We start from the raw sequence: 17,221 nt of genomic DNA, 5'->3' as shown, positions 1-17,221 counted from the left end.
AATGAAGGAGACCCCGGTTCGACCCCTGAGTCAGGAAGATCCCCTAGAGAAGAAAATGGCAACCCACTCCAGTATTCTTGCCTGGAGAATTCTATGGACCTCCCACGGGGTTGCAAAGAGTCGGATGCAATTGAACGAATTACACTTTCACTTTCTTTCACTCTGCCTCCTCAGCTTTGCCTCTCGAATTATAAACCTGAGATCACAGTAGCTTCGGTTTTTCTCGAGCACTTATTGTGTGCCGTGTGCTTTTCCGAGCACTTCACATATTACTCTAGACCTCCAGTGGTTCAGACAGGTTCTGCTTCGGTCCCATTCTACACACGAAGAAAGAGGTTAAGTAACTTATACAAGGTCAGACGCTCTGGCGGTATGGCCCTTGGTCTTAGGCCACCACGCTCCACTTGAGAGGATCAGCCCAGTGCCCGGCGCCCAGTAAGTGCTTAATACACTGCTAAACCTTGGGAGAGGATACAGAGATAAGCAGGGCTTTCCCGTTCTAAGCCACGCTGAGCGCTCGCTTGAGAAGTCACCGTTCCCTGTTCCCACCCCTTCCTGCCAGTCTCGCCCGCCAGAGGAGAAACTGCCTGGGGGCCCTCTTCCCGTCTCCCCCGCCCCCTGGGGAGGTTCTGTGCGGCGTCCACGGGGTCACGGGGCTGCTGGCCGGAGGGCTGGCGAGGACCCGAGTTTGGCCAGGTTATCAAGTTTCGTGGTCAGCCACCTTCGCCCCTGACCAGAGCTGTCTTTCCAAAACAGAACATTCAGTCACCGCCCGTCCCTGTGCTCAGCTGTCCTTGTGCTCCTGACCTCGCTTCCTGCCCACCCGCCCATTTGTTTTTTTCCTCCCCATCCCCCAGTATCCTTGTCTCTTACTGACATCTCGCGAAGATGACCAGGGCAGGCAAGACAGAGTCAGAGAGAAAGAGAAGCTGAGAGGCCCAGACGGGAGAGAATCGGAGAGGCTGTCAGGCACTGAAGGATCAGGACAGAGGCTGGTCACGAGTGAGACAAAGAGTGGGTTCAGGCAGAGGTGGAGAGGCAGAGAGAGGGGGAGACACAGAGAGACAGAGGGAGCCCCGCAGACACCCCTGCCGTTCTGCATGCACTGTCTTGGGTCTCCTTGCCGTGGATCTGAACCTTCTCCCAAGTCTGCAGCATCTGCCGCCGCCCCCCGCCAGCCCCTCCCTCACCCCACGCACAATTCCTGCCCAACTCCTTCCCATCCTCCTTCTCCAGGAAGCCCTCCCTGCTCCCACGGTGCCCTAGCTGCCTTTCCCTCGCCAGGCTGGTGCGGTCCACTTACTGGTGTGTCTCCTCCACTGGCTGTCCACGCCTCGAGGGCAGGAACTGGGTCTGCCTGGCTCATGCGGCACCCCTTGCACCCAGCACAGTCTCTGACACGCTTGCTGCTCCATGTACACCGGCCAAATGAAGCACGGAACCAGCTGCCTTTGCATCACCTGGGAGAAGCCCTCCCTGGTGGCTCTGATCACTGTGTTTCACTGTATGATTATTTGCTGGAGGGTCTGTGACCCCTCTGGCCCCAAGGCAGAGTCTGAGTTTGTTGTATCCAACCCCCTTTGTTTCTCTCCAGTGCCTGGAAGAGTGTCTGGAACAGAGTAGGCGCTCAACTACTGGGGGAAGGAATGAATACCCAAGTGGTTTAACTGTTAGCTATCGGAGGGGTTATTATTATTATTAATTGTTATTGGAGTACGGTTTGCTTTACAATGTTGTGTTGGTTTCTTCTGTGTAGCAAAGTAATGCTCTCTGGAGGTTTTGAATCTTATGTCTTAGTCCATTTGAATCCAGCTCAAAGCAAGGCAATGGCAACCCACTCCAGTACCCTTGCCTGGAAAATCCCATGGACGGAGGAGCCTGATAGGCTGCAGTCCATGGGGTTGCTAAGAGTCGGACACGACTGAGCGACTTTACTTTCATTTTTCACTTTCATGCACTGGAGAAGGACATGGCAACCCACTCCAGTGTTCTTGCCTGGAGACTCCCAGGGAAGGGGGAGCCTGGTGGGCTGCCGTCTATGGGGTCGCACAGGGTCGGACACGACTAAAGCGACGTAGCAAAGTCTTCCTGTTACCATTCTGATCAAGCCCCGAGTCCTCCCTGAGGCCTGCGAGGCTCTGCACGCTCTGGCCCCTGCCGCCCTCCATCTCCGCCTTGCTCTGTCCTTCCCACACCGCCCCTACTGGCACCCGTGCCACCGTTCCCCAGGGCACCATACATGGTAGACAGTCTCAGCCCCCCAACACCCCACCCTACGTCATGCCAGCAGAGTCGTTGTTTTTCTTCTGTGAACAAGACCGCCGAGCAAATGGAGCACATTTGTACAAACAACCTCAATGTCACCAGTGGACCTTGGTCACTGTGGGACAGTCTCCAAGGTTCAGCCAGCCAGCTGCCCAGGGCCTTGTCCCAAGACAGAACTTGAGTCCTAGCCTCAAAAGAGCTGCTTGGGTGGGAGGTGGGGTGTCCTGAGGGCCCTCGGTCTGACCTTCCTGTCCTGCAAGAAGGGAGGAAAGAAAGTCATGGGGAGCCCGGGAAAGCGGTGCTAACTGAGGAGACCCCATCATCCTCTGGGCTCAGACCTGGCCCCAGCTCCTCCAGAAAGCTCCACTGGCCGCCTTCCTCGCTTCCGGGGACCCCTGCTCTAACCCTCATCATATCATAGCAGCTCATATCACATTCTGCTGAAAGTCTCCACTGGACCGTTTCCTCTACTGGACTGTGCTCCAGGTGGTTGAGGCCAAGTCTTCTGTATCTTGGTGTCCCCAGGGATCAGGTCTGGCATGTGGGAGGCATCAGCGAACACGTGCTGAACAGGAAAGTGATCACTGAATGAGCACTTCCCGCCTGGGTTCATATTTGCTTCTGTCTCTATCACCAGGACGTGTGCCCAAGACCTCGTCTCCTGTATCTTCGTTCTCCAGCATCTGTTGCTGCTCGACACAGAGGAGGAGGTATAGAACACATGTGGAAAAAATGAATGAATGAGCCCTTCCTATAGCATCCCTCATATCTGTCTCTCCCGTCATACTCTAAGGTCAAGCACCAAGCCCTGTTTGTTTCTAGCGTCTCTGAGTCTGGTGTAGCGCTCAGCACAAAGGCTATAGTCGGTATGTTTTTACTGAATAGATGGATGATGGACAGATGGATGATGTTTGAATGTATGGATCAGTGAAGAAGTGAATGGAAGGCTGGATCAGTTCAGTTCAATTCAGTCGCTCAGTCATGTCCGACTCCTTGCAACCCCATGAATTGCAGCATGCCAGGCCTCCCTGTCCACCACCAACTCCTGGAATTCACTCAGACTCACGTCCATCGAGTCATTGATGCCATCCAGCCATCTCATCCTCTGTCGTCCTCTTCTCCTCCTGCCCCCTATCCCTCCCAGCATCAGAGTCTTTTCCAATGAGTCAACTCTTCACATGAGGTGGCCAAAGTGCTGGAGTTTCAGCTTTAGCATCATTCCTTCCAAAGAAATCCCAGGGCTGATCTCCTTCAGAATGGACTGGTTGGATCTCCTTGCAGTCCAAAGGACTCTCAAGAGTCTTCTCCAACACCACAGTTCAAAAGCATCAATTCTTCGGCACTCAGCCTTCTTCACAGACCAACTCTCACATCCATACATGACCACTGGAAAAACCATAGCCTTGACTATATGGACCTTTGTTGGCAAAGTAATGTCTCTGCTTTTGAATATGCTATCTAGGCTGCTCATAACTTTTCTTCCAAGGAGTAAGTGTCTTTTAATTTCATGGCTGCAGTCACCATCTGCAGTGATTTTGGAGCCCCAAAAAATAAAGTGTGACACTGTTTCCACTGTTGGGGATGGCTGGGTAGAGTTGAGTAAATTGTGTAGGTGGATAGAAGTGTGGGTGAATGGATTGGTGGGTACCAGGATGGATGGATGGATGGAGGGAGAACGATTGAATTCATGGATCAGTGGAGGAATAAATGGAATGTTGGAGAAAGTGAATAGGACAGGTGGCTGGATGTGTGAGTGGGTGGATTGTTGGCAGATAGATAGATGGATAGACGGAAGGCGGGACAGAGAAGTGCTACAGTCCAGGTTGGGAATGGGGGGAAATAATGCTTTACACTGCCCCCATCTCAAAGTCACCAGTTTAGAAGAATTAAATGAGGTCAAAGAATGAGTCAGCTAGAGTTTTCACATGAGGGATATTTAGCAGAAAAAAAAAAAATAATGTGAGAAGGAAGAGCCTCTGAGCCTCTGAGATTCTCAAACAAAATCCTGCAAGTTGGTTATGCGTCTTGCAGTGCTGGCATGTTACCCACTGAGAGCTTACCATACGTCGTGCCTCTGGGTTTCATCCGGAAGTGGGAAGAAGTCTGACATGCCGACCCTGACTCACAGTGTGGTCAGGGTCAGACACGACGGTGCTACGTCGTTAACGGGTCTCCTTGGTGGAAGCTGGGTGCACTCCAAAGAGCAAAGGTTTTGGAGATACACAGTGGATTTGTATCCCAATTTCTTCTCTGTGTGGCCTCAAGCAAATTGCTTGACCCCCTCTCCAAACCTAGACTCCAAACCCAGATTATCATCCTACCTGGTAGGATTGCTGCCAGCCCATGCTTATGAAATGCAAGGCCCAGGCCTGATGTGACTGACAGACACCGAGGTGGGCCTCAGCTTGTAACGCTGGCAGAGCTTCTTAACTTTTCCGTCCCTGCCTTTCAATGCGACGCAACCTTCCTGCAGTGAGGACCACAAACCAGGGAAGAGCTGGAGTCGGCGAATCCAGCGCATCTGGATTCAAGTTTGGCCTCGTCCACACCCCCACTGCACAGTTTCAGACAAGCCCCCGGGCCTGTCTGAACTCCAAGTCCCACCTCTACCTCCAAGGCCCCCTTGCTGTTTCTCAAACACAGCTGTTACGCCTGCACCCAAGCTGAGAGAGAGGCTGAGAAAGTGAGTTTTCTTGGGTCTGCCGTGGGGAGGCGTGGGCTCCCAGGTTGACGCTCTGCACACAGATCTGCCCTGAGACACGGTGCAGGGGGGAGGGGGTCTGGAAAGGCAGACAGAAGACATGGGCGTCTCACCCCATCCGGAAGAGGAGCTCCGTCCCATGCTATTTACATGGGACTCTATGTAACATATTTATTCATTTATTTTCCACTCTATTCTCTCAACACTGCTATTGTCAGTTTCATGAGGGGAACTTCTGTGTCCTCAGGGACTGAAGCCCAGCCAGGCACACAGTTTGTGTTAAATAAATGTGTTGGATAAATGAATGGATAGATGATTGGATGGATGGATAGATGATTGGATGGATAATGGATGAACTGATAGGAAACTAGCCAGGCACAACAGAATTAATTAAAAAGCTTAAACACACACACACTCACACACACACACACACGTGCCTACGTGGGGCATTTCGCTGAATCCTCGTGGTCAGCCTCCGAGCGGGCAGCTAACACTACCCTTTTTTTCAGAGCACAAACCTGAGGCTTAGAGAGGTGAGGTCACTGACCTCAGGTCACATAGCCAGAAAGTGGAGGAGCCAAGAGTCCAGGTAAGATCAGCTTGATTCCGAAACCCAAGCCTGACCTGATCAGGTCAGTGGGGCCACGCGGGACCCGGGGGTTTTCAGTCCCCAGGTGGTTCTGACGTGCAGTCGGGACAAGGACCCGGGGGCCAGACCAGCCAGGTCTGGGGGCAGCGAGCCGCCTTTGGGGCCGGCTGCCGTCTCCTGTTCTGCCTCGCAGCCTGTTTCCCCTTCTCTGACATGGAGGCGTGGAGGCGGTGGCAGCGTCTGCCTCAGGGGGTTTCGGGTGGAGGCAAGGAGCGGAGCAGAGCCACAGGGTAGGAAGCTCAGGGCAGAAACCGCCCTGCAGAGGCCGCAGGTTTCCTCACTGCGTGGGGCACTGTCGGCCGTCTTGTGCCTTCTCCCAGCTCCCCTGGGCGCAGACACATTCCAAACCCCTAGTTTAGAGCCCGAGATAAGAGGAAGGAGACGTCTCGGGGGCATTCAGGAGGCTCAGAAAGGGCAGAGCAGGGCTGCTGTAGCGACTCTACACTCAGAACACATGTCCACTGGCGTGTGACCCCGCTGACCACAACTGCGCGGTTCATGACATCAAAAGCCAGGAAACAAGCCCCACCGTGGTAACAGCTGGGGTGTGCTGAGAGCAACGCTTCTCAATTCAGAACCAATGACATCTGGGGCTGGATAGTCTCTCTAGGGGCTTCCCTGGTGGCTCAGATGGCAAAGAAGCTGCCTGTAATGCCTGAGACCCAGGTTCAATCCTTGGGTCTGGAAGATCCTTGCAGAAGGGACTGGCTACCCACTCCAGTATTCTTGCCTGGGAAATCCATGGACAGAGGGGCCTGGCGGACTGCCGTCCATGGGGTCGCAAAGAGTCGGACTCAGCTGGGTGACTGAGCACAGCACACAGCACCGTCCCTGCGGAGGGAATCTGCTCTGTGCGTTGCAGGATGCTAACAGCATCCCTGGCCTTGGTCCACTAGATGCCGGTAGCTTCTTCCCTGCTCCAGTGGTAAAGGTCTCCCGGCACTGCCGCATGTCCCCTAGGAGGGCAGAATCGCCCGAGAGCATCTGCTGGAGAGCCTGCTCCACGCCAAGGCCTGCAGCCTGTGCTCTGCGGGAGCTGCTTCCTCTGGGCCCTCATCACACCCAGAGGCGGAGGCTCTTCTTCCTTCATGCAGACACGGGGAGGCGGCTGGTTTATCCCCCGTCACGGAGGTGGCATTTCAGCACAGCTGTGACTTGAACCTGTGATAAGTCCCAGGGCCCTCTTTTTCTAGTCACTTTCTGTGGGTTCCTTGGCTTTCTCTCCATTCACAATCGTGTTGTCTGTGACTCGAGATCGTTTCATTTCTTCTTTCCCCGTCTGGCCACCTTGGCACATTCGAGGAAAAAACTTGCATGACATGAACTATAGCGCAGGTAGATTCTATAATCTGCACAGAGATTCTTTCAGGAACTTAGGTCTCCTCAATTACTGACATTCGGAAAATACGGAAAGAAAAGAAAACACGACATCTCTGATAGGACCCCCCACAAAACCTAACTTTCCAACAGTCTTGTCCTCCGAGCAGCTTCCTCTGTTTAGAAATTTTGTTCTGCATTTGCAATCACACTCTACATACAACTTCAAATCTTGCTTTTCCTAAACTGTACAATTTTTAATGTTATCACAGAATCCTCTTGGATGTTATTTTAATTGTTCTTATTGTGGCAAAGACCCATGCTTCCCTCCAATTCTCTGATCTCTCCCTCTTCTTTAGTAATAGAAATCTCAAATTTTAGCTGGGCAAGTGACCACCCAGAAAAAAACCTACATTCCCCAGCCTTTTTTTTTTTTTTTTTCTTGGCTACCATGTGGCATGTAGGATATTAGTCCCCCAATCAGAGATCAAACCTCTGTCTTCTGCATCAGAAACTTGGAGTCTAAACCACTGGACCACGGGGCAAGTCCCTCCCCAGTCTCTCTTGCAGCTAAGTGTGTCCATGTGACAAGTTCATGGGGTATAATGTCCAAGTCCTTACGGAAAGAGTGCCTGTGCTTTTTCCCAGCCTCCTCACTGGCTGGAATGCAGAGTTGTGGCCAGAACTGAGTGGCTATCTTGGGCCATGGTAGAACCCTAAAAGAAAGAATCCCTGACGAATGTATGAAGCCACGCCGCCAGCCCTGGACTAACACCTCCGCACTTCTTTTGTGTAAGAGAGAAAAACAAACTTTTCTTTCACCTGTATTCTGGTTTTCATTGGCCACTCAAGGATGTACGTAACCCTGAGAGCCCCACTAACATTTAACCCTGAGCGCCCCACTAATATTTTGCTGGAGGAATCAGTTCTTGTCTTCTTTTCAGGATCATTGCCTGATTAACTAAACCCATTCCCTGGTCACGGGGTGTTTAGGTAGTTTCTGGTTCCTCATGACTCTACATAATTCTACTGCAAACATCTTTGTGCATCTTTCACTATTTGTGATTATCTCCTCAGATTAGAATTCCAGAAGAGGGATTTAGGAGTCAAAGAACATGAATAATCTTGTTCTTGTTGTTCAGTTGCTAAGTTATGTCTAACTCCGTGACCCTATGGACTGCAGCACACCAGACTGCTGTGTCTTCCACTATCTCCCGGAGTTTGCTCAAATTCATGTCCACTGAGTTGTGATGCTATCCAACTGTCTCATCCTCTGCCGCCCCTTCTCCTCCTGCCTTCTATCTTTCCCAGCATCAGGGTCTTTTCCAATGAGTTGGCTCTTTGCATCAGGTGGCCAAAGTATTGGAGCTTCAGCTTCAGCATCAGTCCTTCCAATGAACATTCTTAATACCTGTTAGTACTTGTCATCCCGGGGTGGACACAGAGTTAGGACTGAGGGCTATTCAGCCAGAAATGAGGCCCAGGTCTTTTGGTAGGGCTGTCCAGAAGGGAGCCTGCTTGCTCTCCTGGGACCCCTCCCAATGCATCCTTGAGGGCCAGGTCCATTCTCCTCCACACCTCTTGTCCTGCCCTTCTCTGATTACATATCTCTAGCAGGCGTGTATGACTGGTGGAGCCCCAAGTCTCAGGCCTGCACCAAGCCAAGTGAGGCTGGGAATGTGCATCTTCTGGCATCTCTGTCAGGGAACTGTGGCCACTAGGGTAGGAATGTCCCTGACGTGGAGGATGCAACGTGCAGGGCAGCCAGAAAGTAGGGCAGAGCTTAGTTCCACAAGCAAAGACCCAGCTGGGCCTGTGGGAGGAATGCAGAGAGGTTTCTGGCATCACTTTTTCATTTCTTCTCCACTTATGATGCAGGAACAGCAGGCAAGAAAGGCGACAAGGATATCATTCCTGGTTGTGTCAGCCTCACAGTTAACTCAGCTCTGCAAAAGCTGAGTGAGAGCCGGCAATCCACATCTGTCAGGTCACAGGCCCCTTTCTCTCTCCACCACCCGAGGCCAGCAAGTCAACCTGGACGTCCTCCTCCAGCTGTGGTTGTGTCTGTCTGACCACTGACCACACCCCTTAAGGGAAGGGCCTGTTTGCCTTACCCACTGTAGTCCTCCCAGCACCCAGGCAGGCTCTGGCACACAGAGGGTGCCCAACAGATAAATCTTGAATGAATGAATAATGACAGTCAGTTCTCAGCCTTGGAAGGAAGCTTGGAATCTTGGAATTAGCATTTCTTGATTCAACCAATACTGAATGCCTACAATGCTCCATAAAGAAGGTTGAGCACTGAAAAATTGATACTTTCTAACTGGTGGTGCTGGAGAAGATTCTTGAGAGTCCCTTGGACAGCAAGGAGATCAAACCAGTCAATTCCAAAGGAAATCAACCCTGAATAAGTCATTAGAAGGACCGATGCTAAAGCTGAAGCTCCAAAACTTTGGCCACCTGATGCAAAGAGCTGACTCATTGGAAAAGACCCTGATGGTGGGAAAGACTGAGGGCAGGAGGAGAAGGGGGGGCAGAGGGTGAGATGGCTAGATTGTATTACTGACTCAATGGACATGAATTTGAGCAAACTCCGGGAGACAGTGAAGGACAGGGGAGCCTGGCGTGCTGCAGTCCCTGGGTTCACAGAGTCGGACACGACTGAGCAACTGAGCAACAACAATACTCCAGGCTCTGTTTTAGGTGCTGGGGATACTGTAGGAAAGGTGACAAACGCAGTCGGTGGGCATGGACACTAAATATGAATGTGATCCAAAATATGAGTGTAACGAGACATAATGTGACATGATATTCATTGTTCAGTCCTTTACCACCCCATGGACTATAGCCCGCCAGGCTCCTCTGTCCGTGGGATTTTCCAGGCAAGAATACTGCAGTGGGTTGCCAGTTCCTTCTCTAGGTGATCTTTCCTACCCGGAGATCAAACCCAGTTCTCCTACATTGCAGGCGGATTCTTTACTATTGAGCCACCAGGCAAAACTTAAGAAAGGAAGCTTTAGGAAGAAAGATAACACTGGATAAGTAACTTAGAGAGGCTAATTTAAAAAAAAAAAAAAAAAGGTTGTGAAGTCCTGTCTTAGAAGAAGACATTTGAGCAGAGATCTGAAGTAAGCAAGCCAGGAGAAGCGTATTCCAGGCAGAGGAAACAGCCGGTGCAAGGGCCCTGAGGTAGGAACGGGCTTGAAATGTGCTGTTTGCACCGAGGCAGCCAGGAAGGGAAGGGTTATACCAAGTTTCCCAACTTCAGCAAATGTACGGAACACTTCACTGGCAACTGGCGGAAACAGTGGGATGGGAGTGGGATGAGTTTTTCACTCTTAAGCTTCTCTGGAAAAACATGTCAGGGAGAGACAATAAATCTTGATTTGTCCCAAAAAACAATGGGCCCGTGAAACCCATGAAGTGTCAGGCTGAAAGTAAACGGCCGAAGGGCTGGGGCACGGCTGGCTCATATGGAATTCGTTAACAGATCTGTGTTTGAAAAAGAATTTCCCAGTTCGGGGCAGAAGCCTCTGGTCAGCATCAAAAAGCTGTTTATTGTGGTGCCTCCGTGCAGACATGAAAAATGGAGATTTGCTGCCTAGCTAGAGACGTGGAAAGATGTACCCGATATGTTAAGTGGGAAAAAATAGGTCACAGGGTAGGATAATATATTATGTAACCCCTTTAGGGAAGTCACCCATTCCTTCCTTCATTCGGAAAATACTCAATGCAGGCCTACTGTGCGCTGGCACCCTGCTGGGCGTGGGAGACGCAGACGTGACCCTCCCTGCCTCCTGGAACTTTCTGCACAGTGGAGAAGGCAGATAATGATCAGAATATCTAATCATCAAATACAAATATATCGTCACAAGCTTTGATCAGAGCTAAAAAAAAAAAAGATACCTGGGAAGGCAAGAATGTGCAGAGACGTCAGGTGATGGAAAAAGCCTAAAAGGATGTACTCCAAAATGTGAAAGGGGAAGTAAGGTTTCAGGAGATTCCACTTTTCTTATCTTCCCCTTTCTTCTCTTTGTGTGTTCTGATTTTTTTAAGCAATGTCATACTTTATAATTAAGCGAGTTGAAAAACACAAACAAAACCAAAATGAATAGAGGAATTGGAAGTCATGTGTCCAAAGATGATTTAACCCCAGGAAAGGAAGGAAGGACATGTGAGAATCTGCTGTGCTGGCTTCCAGGAAGCGGAGCCAGAGGCTGGGGTGGGAGAGACAACCTCATGGCCCACTGGGGGCCGCTTAAGCTGTTTGAGTATGCACGGATGAGAAAACAAACAACAATAATCAAAATAAGCAAAGATATTTTCAAATGAAACTTCAAATCAGGTTTTATTTTTGTGAAAAATGAAAAAGCAGGCCAGAGAAGGAACTTAGGACAAATAAATTAACTAAGCCAAATTTCCACAAAAAATCTGTGTGTTGTTTCTCTCTGGAGGGGGGCCTTCTTGTTTTCATCTCCGTACTTTTCCGTATCTCCTATATTTAAAATTAGAAGAATAAAAAAGATAAGAAAACAGACCTCTGTGTTTCGAAAGGCATTGTTTTGCCTGCGTTTCACAGTAACTCTCTAATGTGTCTTGTTCATTATTCCCATTTGACAGATGCAGAAACTGAGGCTCAGCTGATGAAGCCCCTGGCCAGAGGTCACACAGCTGGATTGAACCCAGGTTGGTCTAACCCCCCAAAGTCTGTTTTAAACCAGGATGCTCAGGTGCCCTTCAAGATGTCCTTCACGGAAATTGGCATTGCTTTTGAAAATCAGAGGGGGAGAAAACCAAACAAACCAAACAAGAAATATGACATTTTTTAAACCACTTCTTCAGGCTCTGATGGGGCCTGAGACCAACTGGGCTTGGGCAGGATTTCCCGGCAGGGGCACTGTTTGTACTTTGGGTGGGGTGTTCCTTCATGATGCCTGGCCATCCCCCCGCCCACTCCATGCAGGTCCCTGCCCTCTGAAGACCAGCTGTGTCCCCCAATCCTGCGTCATCCAGACCCCCATCCCTCTCCGAGGCTTCCCCTGTCGAAGACTGCTGGGGGGCGCCCTGTGGTGACGCTGAGTCCCTGCAGTGAGCTGAGCGCTTCCCAGGCTGTAAGCCACCTGTTAGAGTTGACCCTCCCCGCAGACGAGGGGAGAGATGAGGCTCAGAGAGGCTGGGTGACTCGCCCGAGGTCACACAGTAAGCACTGAGCCCTGAGTCTTGTCCCAGGCTGCAGCATCTCCCCTTGGGGACCAGGCAGGCCCAGGAACTGTCTCTTACAGCCCTGGGGCTAGGCTGAAGGGGAGAAAGAGGCGCGTGAACTGCAGTTCCCGGCCCCCGGACCAGGTGGCCGCCAAGCACCGCCGTTCACTCTGGCCAGCAGAGGCCAGGCGGGGAGACTCGGAGCCCCAGGCTGAAGGGCCGGGCGGGCGCTGGGGACGGGAAAGCGCGGCTCCCTCTGCCTGCCCGGCAGCAGCCGTGGCCGCCCGCCAGGCCCCGCCTGACGTCAGGCTCTGACCAGGGACATAATGTGCTGGCGTGGGGACAAGGGCTGGCTGCAGGGAGACGGGCCGGAGGCGGGGCGGTCAGGGGAGACAGGCAAGGGGGGAGCGAACAGGAAAGGGAGAAACAGACAGAGTTCAAGACGCAGAGACTCGGGAGGCGGAGAAGAGGAACACAGAACCAGAAGGAAGGGACCCTGAGGGCGGGGGAGGGAGACCAGGACATGAAAGGGGAAATTGAGGTGGAAATTGAGAGACCCAGAGATGCAGAAAAACAGCAATAGAAAGTGGTTTAGAGAAAGCTGTGGGCAGGTGAGGGGGACAGACAGACAGACAGCAGAGATCAGAGGGGCGTGGGGTTTAAGTGCAAGCTTGGGAGACCCCAGACCTGGGCGGGACCATGGCTCTGCCCTGGGGCTGGTGACTCAGCACTCCCGGCCTCTGATTCCCGACCTGGGGGCTGGGACCCTTGGTCACAGGCCTTGTTCATTTGGGGAGGGAGCAGGGGCCCCCCTCCACAATAGGGATGGTGGGAGTCCAGCTGCAGGGAACCTTCTGGCAGCACTCCGCAGGTGATGAGAGCTAGAGACGCTGGAAGTGATGACTAGAGGGGGTGGCCAAGGCAAGAGAGAAAGAGGGTGCAAGCAAGGGGAGAGGGGGAGAGCTGACCCTGCAGAAAAGAGCCCCTGCTCCAGGGTGGCCCTGGCCCTGCTGCCGCCAGGCGTCCCCCCGCCCACCCCCGGCGCTACACGAACACAAGGCCACTGTCACAGACCTTGGCCCGGCCTTGCCTGCCTCGGGGCCCAGCCCCCTGTTTTTGGGCTTGAGAAGGCCATGATCCCAGGGCCGTCACGTCACCAAAGCCGAACAAGGCCAGGGCCCGCTCGCTGCCGGCCTTCTAGCCCTGTCACCCCTTATCCAGCTTAATTATTAAATGCCCCAGCAGGGCTGAGGGTCTGAGCCAGCTGCCCTCCCAGGGGTGGGCAGGGGTGACTGCGTGTCCCCATTGTCTCGAGACCCCAGGCTGTACTTGCAAAGTGCCCTTTCTCTCGCCCCCACTTCTCCCAGGAGCCGCCGTCACCTTCATCTTCATCCTCAGAGTTAGTAAGCTAAAGCAGCTACTGGGTATGGGGCACGGTCCCAAGAGAGTGAGCACTATTATTATTCCATTTTCCAGATGAAGAAACTGAGGCTCAGGAAGCTAGAGTCACTCTCTCAGGACCACCTGGTAATTTGTTAAGTGGCAGAGCCATGCGTCCAGCCCGGCCACCCTATTGAGCAGATAGCAGCCCCCATTTCCTGAGCAGCTGCTGAGTGCCAGGCTACGCGAGCCAGATGCCTTACCCACATCGTCTCTTTCAACTGAGGTGGCAGTTCTCAGCCCAGCAGGATTTTTTTCCCCTCAGGAGGCTTTAGGCTACATCAGGGGTCATTTGGGGTTTTCACAACTGGGGACATGCTCCTGGCATCTCAGGGATGGAGATCAGTGATGCCTTTCAGCATCCCACCCCGCAAAGGGCAGCCCCCACAGCACAGAACATGAGTAAATAAGAGTTGCTCAGTTGTGTCCAACTCTTCACGAACCCATGGACTGTAGCCCTCCAGACTCCTCTGTCCATGTATTTCTGCAGGCCAGAATACTGGAGTGGGTTTGCCATGCCCTCCTCCAGGGGATCTTCCTGATCCAGGGATGGAACCTGCGTCTCCCACATTGCAGGCAGATTCTTTACTGACTGAGCCACCAGGGAAGATCCAGCCCCCAATGTCAGTAGCATGGAGGCTGAGAACCCCGCTGTAAGGTGAGGACAGGTGGGAACCCCGCTGTAAGGTGAGGACAGGTGAGAGCTCTGCAGTAACCCTGTTACAATCTCCAGCCGCGGACGTGGAAGCCAAGGCACAGACAGAGAGCCCCACTGCTGGGGCTCCCACCCCATGACCCTGCTCTTCCCTCACGAGACCCAAGGCCACTTCTGATGGCGTCTGCCCTTAGGAGACCTCAACTAACCTCTATTCCAGGCCCTCTGAAGCCCTTGCATGCCTAATATAAACAAGGCCTCACTGCTTTTTCACATGTGAAGACGGGGTTTTAATCACCGACTGAGGAAAGAGATCAAGCCAAAAAGTCACCGGGACAGTCAGAATGGCTTTAAATGTGTTGGTACCTTATTCACAACAGCAGAGGGGGCCACTGGGAACTGGCCTCACAGGGATTCGTGGAGCAAAGGTTTCCTGAGCACTGCTAGGTGCCAGGCCCTGTCTCTGGTGCAGGAGATACAGCAGAGAACCAGACAGACCGGCCCTACTGGGTCTTTAAGAGATAGCAGTCTTGTGGGGATGGTGGATAATCAACAGGAAAACAAACAGTAAAGACAGCTTCAGACTGTGTGGAGAGGGAAGGGCTGTCACAGGGAGGGCAGAGTCCAAGGGGGCCTTTCTGAGGAGGTGGGACCTGAAGGATACCAAGCAATAGCCTTGGGAAGAGGCAGGGCGGAAGGCTCCAGGCCAAGGGAACAGCATGTGCAAAGGCCCCAGGGCAGGCGCACGTGTGGAGTGTTGAGGCCCAGCAAACAGGCATGGGGCTGGAGAGGAGCTTAGAGAAGTAACCAGCACACAGCTGTGTAGGACTCTGTGGCCACTGTAAGGGCTTTGCATGTGCTCTGAGAGAGCTGGGGGTTATAGGGTGATTTTAAGCAGAAAAGGCACAAGACTTAACTTAGGTTCTAACAAGATCCCTTTGGATGAATGATGCTCCCTTTCCCAAATATCCTCCTCTTAATCCCCCAGACCTTTGAACGTCACTTTGTATAGCATAAGGAATTTTGCAGCTATGATTTAGTTAAAGATCTTGAGCTGGGAAGATGATCCTGGATGATCTGAGTGGGCTCAGCGGAATCACGGGAGTCCTTATAAGATGGAGGCTGAAGGAGGTTTGACCACAGAAGAGGAGAAGGCAGAGAGAATGACAGAACCAGATTGAAAGGAGGCACATTGAAGAGGGAAGAAGGGGCCACAAGCCAAGGGATGCAAGTCACCACTGGAAGTTGGAGAAGACAAGGAAACGGCCTCTCCCCAGAGCCTCCGGCAGGAGCCAGCCCTGCCAGCATCTCGACTTCAGTCCAGAGACTGATTTCAGACTTCTGACCTCCAGAACTCTAAGTAAATAAATTTGTGCTCTTAAGCCACGAAATTTGTGATCATTTCCTACAGCAGCCGTGGGAAACTGATGCAGATGCCATGGGGAAGACAGAGGTGGAGAGAGTGGGGTGGGCAATGACGTGGGGAGAGTGAAGTGGGAGCTGGGGGACCAAGGCTGGGGGGCTACTACTGTAATCCAGGCAGGAGATGAGGGTGGGCAGAGAGAAGTGGATGGATTCAAGAGAACTTTAGGAAGCCAAACAGGCAGCCTTGCTGATGGACTGGATGCAGCATGGCAGGGGGGGATTGGGGGGGGTGCGGCTGGGAGCCAGTGTTTCTGGCTCACCCAGTCATCTCTGGGCTAGTGCCCAGGACACAGAGTTGGCCACCACACAGTTCCTGCTCTGGGGAAGAATTCAGCCGGGGGAGGCCCAGGAATAGTTACAGGGTGATGGGGGAGACCAGGCTCAGCTACCCTAGAACCTCACATCTCACACACTCTGCCACATCCTCAGGGAGGCCTCCCTGACCACCTTGTCTTAGAGAACCCCTCCCTCCATCTCTTTCTCCCCCTGCTTTGGCTCGCCACATGTGTCTTGTGGTCATGACATGTCTTTGCTGTCTGACTCCCTTCCCTGCTCAATATCAGCTCCACAAGGAGGACTTGGTCTGACTTGTCTAGCACTGAATCTCAGCACCCAGCATCGGCCCGCCTGAGAGGTGCTCAGCATGTGTGTGTTGAATGAATGAATGAATCCATGTTTTCCGACAAGGACACTAAGAAAAGTCAGAACAAGGGAAGCGACTAGCTCAGGGTCACACTGTGGTTCAGTGTGGGACCAGGATTTGAACCCAAACTGATTCCAAAGTTTGCGTTAAGTTGCCCACCTCCTTTTAATACCAATGATACAACCTGTGCTTGAGAAGTTTCCACACTGTGGGATGCAGTACTCCATCCTTCATGAACGCCAGACATTCTACTTTTTAAAGTATTTGTTCAGTTGGCTGTGCCAGGTCTTACTTGTAGCATGGGGGATCCTCAGCCTTTGTTGCAGTATGCGGGATCTTTAGTTGTGGCTTGCAAACTCTTTCTTAGTTACGGCATGTGGGACCTAGTTCCCTGGCCAGGGATGGAACCCAGGCCCCCTGCATTAGGAGCGTGGAGTCCTAGCCACTGGACACCAGGGCAGTCCCCAGACATTCTGAATGCGGCACCTGAGGGATTCTGCAGGGCACTCGTCGTGCCCAGGGACGTTACCTGTCATAAAACTGAAGCTCAGCGAGACTGGGCTCTTCCTGGACGTGCACAGCTTGCCAGCAGTAGGGCCAGGATTTAATCCGCACTGCACCCCACACACAGGGTCTTTTCTCTCAGTCCCAGCATATTCTGGGCCCCTGAGAAATAAGGAAGGGCCTCCTAGCCTAATGGCCTAAAAGGCAGGGTGAGTATAGACCACTCCGCCCATGGTCCTGGGGGAAGTCCAGCAACACCTCAAGCCAGGAGCTTCTGAGAAAGAGAGTCAGAGGTTAGGGCCTGGGGCCCTGGGGTCACACTTCAGCTCTGCCCCTCCCCTGCTGTGTGGCCTCAGGAAAGTGGCCTCCTTCCTCTGACCCAGGGCTCTTCCAATACTCCAGCTAAAATTCTAGACAAAG

At 52.5% G+C, this 17,221-nt stretch overlaps 2 long non-coding RNA genes across 3 annotated transcripts in view; one reads left to right on the top strand and one right to left on the bottom strand.

Moving 5' to 3' along the window:
- The first annotated feature begins 650 nt into the window (after positions 1-650).
- LOC112578669 lies at positions 651-15,451 on the top strand. Of its 2 annotated transcripts, XR_006544288.1 has the most exons (6): positions 651-1,014; positions 2,903-2,975; positions 5,476-5,555; positions 11,553-11,618; positions 13,611-14,232; positions 15,218-15,451. It is a non-coding gene; the product is annotated as an uncharacterized LOC112578669 (long non-coding RNA). The 2 variants fall into 2 exon arrangements; XR_006544287.1 differs by lacking the exon at positions 15,218-15,451 and having other exon boundaries at positions 13,611-15,110.
- The window catches only part of LOC112578670, a 33,632-nt gene continuing 26,873 nt past the window's right edge, over positions 10,463-17,221 (bottom strand). Inside the window, exon 4 of the long non-coding RNA XR_003102966.2 lies at positions 10,463-11,427. This is a non-coding gene — a long non-coding RNA (uncharacterized LOC112578670). The remainder of the gene's footprint in view (positions 11,428-17,221) is intronic.

The sequence above is a fragment of the Bubalus bubalis genome, chromosome 14, assembly GCF_019923935.1.
Source record: "Bubalus bubalis isolate 160015118507 breed Murrah chromosome 14, NDDB_SH_1, whole genome shotgun sequence".
Lineage (NCBI taxonomy): Eukaryota > Metazoa > Chordata > Mammalia > Artiodactyla > Bovidae > Bubalus > Bubalus bubalis.
Note: the sequence above shows the minus strand (reverse complement) of the source record. Positions and strands in the feature narration are given on the sequence as shown.